At 44.0% G+C, this 3661-nt stretch overlaps 1 protein-coding gene across 1 annotated transcript in view; it reads right to left on the bottom strand.

The window, feature by feature from the left end:
* Window positions 1-3661, bottom strand: part of LOC118750029 (40S ribosomal protein S11-like) — an 8432-nt gene that overhangs the window by 1500 nt on the left and 3271 nt on the right. The gene's annotated exons all lie outside the window — the stretch shown is intronic.

Genomic DNA, 3661 nt, shown 5'->3' with positions numbered 1-3661 from the left:
ATTGACGCCGACCGTTCGTCGGCGCAAACAATCATCTTATGGATGCCGTGATGCCATCCAGCATCCTCGCATCTTGGAGGTGGTCCAGAGCTTCCTCTAACCACCCTTAAGAAGACAGAGGAGATGGCTGTTGCCACGCGCCTCCAGTTATCCCTGGATATGGCGCCATCCTCCCTGCTTCTATCAATGTCCCCCAGGGTAATTGATCCCGCCTGCTTAGCGATTTCGCTAAACAGGGCAGGTGCACCCCCAGTTCTAGGTCTCTTTGCCCCGGAGACCTCTTGAGACCTCTGTCTCTTAGGAGCTGCAGAGATGCACTCGCATCTCCTTTGGTCGGACCCTTTGAACCGCCATCCAGACCACGTAGCACCCCTTTGGCCCACTCGAGCGTTTTAGCATGCTTCTCAGACAGCTGAGAAACATCCTGACCACCGTAGCGTGCCAAAATCTTGGTTGCCATGCGTCTGCCTTGCGACCCGACGAAGCCTGCCGTTTGGGCTTTCCAGGAGGCTGCTTTTGGGGAGCCCTCGAGGACGCACCAGGAAACCTAGGTAAGGAGCCCGAACTGGTGCTGGCGATTCCGTGAAGCACCCCCTTAACCGCTCACTCACCCCTGCCCCCTGCGTAAAAACCATAGGTGAGGAGCCCGAACTGGTGCTGGCGATTCCGTCAAGCACCCCCCTTAACCGCTCACTCACCCCTGCCCCCTGCCTAAAGACCCACGCGAAGCCGGTTCCAGCACTCCTGCTCTCCCTGTTGTGACAGCACCTGCCCCCAGAAACAGTTACGTGCGTCGGTTCCGACGCGCTATTGCCTCCCGAAAGACTTCCCGTTAAGGACCCCCCAGGAATACGATCGATACCTTATGGGGTCATGAATTCAGAGCCGACCAGCGCAAAAACGGGAGTCATCTCAATCGTACCTACACCACCAACTTAACGGCGACGGGAGTTGGAACGTACTCTGAGGCCTGCCAGGGTTTTAACGGGACGGGGGCAGTTACAACATTAGCCCACCAGCCATTTCTGCTGAGTGTAACCTCAACATACTCAGGTGGTAGAATACCACAACCACCAGCTCAGGGAGCAACAAATCCAAAACGTTTTTCACAATCATAGTCAGAGGACGAAGCCAAGGTCGTTGCCGTTCAGGTTTAGAGGCCGTGAAGGCCGCAGGCCATTTGGCATTACCCAGGGTGCACCACGCGGAGGCGACCTGCTCTACACCCCCCAATAAGGGGTATAATATAATAATAATATATAAATGTATTTATATAAAGATATAACTTTTGAGTTATTCTTAAATAACATTTAAAAATGTATGTATATATCAGACAACAGCATGAGTTTACTCATTTCCATCTAAATAGTATGAACTCATTGCTGTGAACTGTATAAGGGTAGTGAGAAACATCGTACAAACAGTGAGATTCATAGTTAGTTTTGAAATCAATGTTTAGCTGCATTGTACTCATTTGATTCTAAATATGGCATTGATATACTCTTTCCAAATCAAGTCAAGCGAGTGAAAGACGCTGTTATGAAAAGCAAGTCAAGCAATCGAATGACACTCATTGACTTCAAACAATTAGTAGAGAATACGATAATTTAAAAAAAAAATGGATTTATGATGAATTATTTTTTTAAATATATTAGTTTTACTAAAGTATTTAATTATCCACCTTACATTTATATAACTACTAGTCTGCAAAAGAAATGCATACCTCAGAAGACATCGGCTTTATAATAGACTTGGAAAATAAGTTGCTTTGTTATTTAAAAACAGTTGCTGTTGACAACTTAACAGATTTGCACAAAATTGCGCTTTTCTATACCCAGCAAAAGAGATCAAGAACTTTACCGAATCTGAGCAAAGGTACTCAAGAGACAAATGTTTACAAATTATGAGAACGTTAACTGAGAATTCTGACAGTACAAAAGAACCACAAATTGGGGACACACCTTTGTTACCTTCAGATAACTTTGAGTTGTTTTCTGGTCTTCTTTAACATCCTACCTTTGTGAGCAGAACTCATAAAGCTACTGCAGAGCTGCGGCGATATGAAAATATTTAGGTATATTTTCATACGGACTTCGATATAATTAATTGGTGGGAGGTACACAGATGCGAAATGCCGCTGCTGCATAAACTCAGTCGTAGAGTAATAGCCACTCCTTCAAGTAGCACATCGTCAGAAAGAGTTGTTTCTTCTGCTGGAAATGTTATTTCTGACAAAAGATGCCACCTTTTGTCAAATTATGATGCCCTTAATCAGTTGATATTAGTGCATTATAATATGCAGTTAGAAAACCAATAAAATTTACAAAAATTGTCTTTACAAAATTTACAGTTATGGCATGCACTTGTTTTTCCAATCAAGCACTTGATATTTGAATCGAGCACTTGAAAGGGTGAATTACTCCCTCAATTGACAATGTTTTGTCAATGCTATCGCACGTTATGTTGGAAATAAATGGGCGCGAGTGTGTGCAGATGTGAAAAGAAAGGGAGTGACTTAAAATGTATTTTGAGTGTATCCATGCAGCTCTCTGGTATATATATGTATTAAACTTCTGCGCAATTCCATTTAAATGGCCTAACAAGACATCCGATCGCCGCGCAAATACTTTCCCTCCTTGACTCTCATCGTTCGGGTCAAGTGTGAGCAAGCATAAACCAGTTTCTGCAAGCGTAAGTAACCCTGCAAAAATCGTTGGACCATGTAGTCTATTTGTGGTAAATTGAAGTATTCTGTCATGCTGTAGCGGACCAACTCGTGTCTCTGCGCCAGCTTATTGTTTGTTATCCGATAACTGCTCGTGTTTTAACGAAACGTGATTGAAGTTGAGCATTTGAAAGCACATTTGCATGTCTGGCTGTAGCTGAACGTGTAGAGATGCTCGCTGTTAGTTCTTAGCTCCCAGCATGTTCGGGGTCGAATGCCGTCAGAGGCAACATGTAATTTTTAATTTTTGTCTTGGTTTTTATTAATTTTGAAAAAGCATTTGAGAAGTGAAGAACAAAAGCGTGTACAAACGAAAAAATATAACAACAATGCCATTCTAAATATGTTGGGTAGTTTTGTGCTACTCTGATGTAATGCAGGGATGGAGTATATGGTCCTGCCCTAGGACATCACAATGTTAATTGGACCATATTTTTTATATGAATTGTGGTTAATTTTGGAGTACTCCTTAGTCCTTAGGGATTACTCTTTACACGCATGCATGGAGTAGTCGCGATTTTTGCAGGGTAATACCACTTTTGATCTCTTTATATGGACGATAGGCCAGCCCGAGGCGGAGGAAACCCCCATGAGCATGGAGGTAGAATCAGCAAAGTCAGAAGCTGAAAGTGCTGGGGATGCTCTCTCAACCGTGGGATCCGTCATCAGTATCGGACAGTTTTATGACAGGGTGGAGGAAGAAAGGCTTCTAGCCTAAGTTTAAGCTGATGGTGCAGAGACAAGCCGGTAGACCAAGATCCTGTTTGCTCATCAGAAACGAATTCAAAGCACTAATTTTACCTAGTTTCAGCAATGAGGACATTGTGACGGTTATCGCATACATGGCGCATGAGGACGAGGTGGAACCACCTCCACTAATGCTGCGTGAGACCATAGCTGAAGCGAGGCGACGAAAAGTCGACATCATCATTGGAT

This window comes from Rhagoletis pomonella, unplaced genomic scaffold (assembly GCF_013731165.1).
Source record: "Rhagoletis pomonella isolate Grant_MI unplaced genomic scaffold, Rhpom_1.0 Rhpom_scaffold_00115, whole genome shotgun sequence".
Taxonomy (NCBI): Eukaryota; Metazoa; Arthropoda; class Insecta; order Diptera; family Tephritidae; genus Rhagoletis; species Rhagoletis pomonella.
Note: the sequence above shows the minus strand (reverse complement) of the source record. Positions and strands in the feature narration are given on the sequence as shown.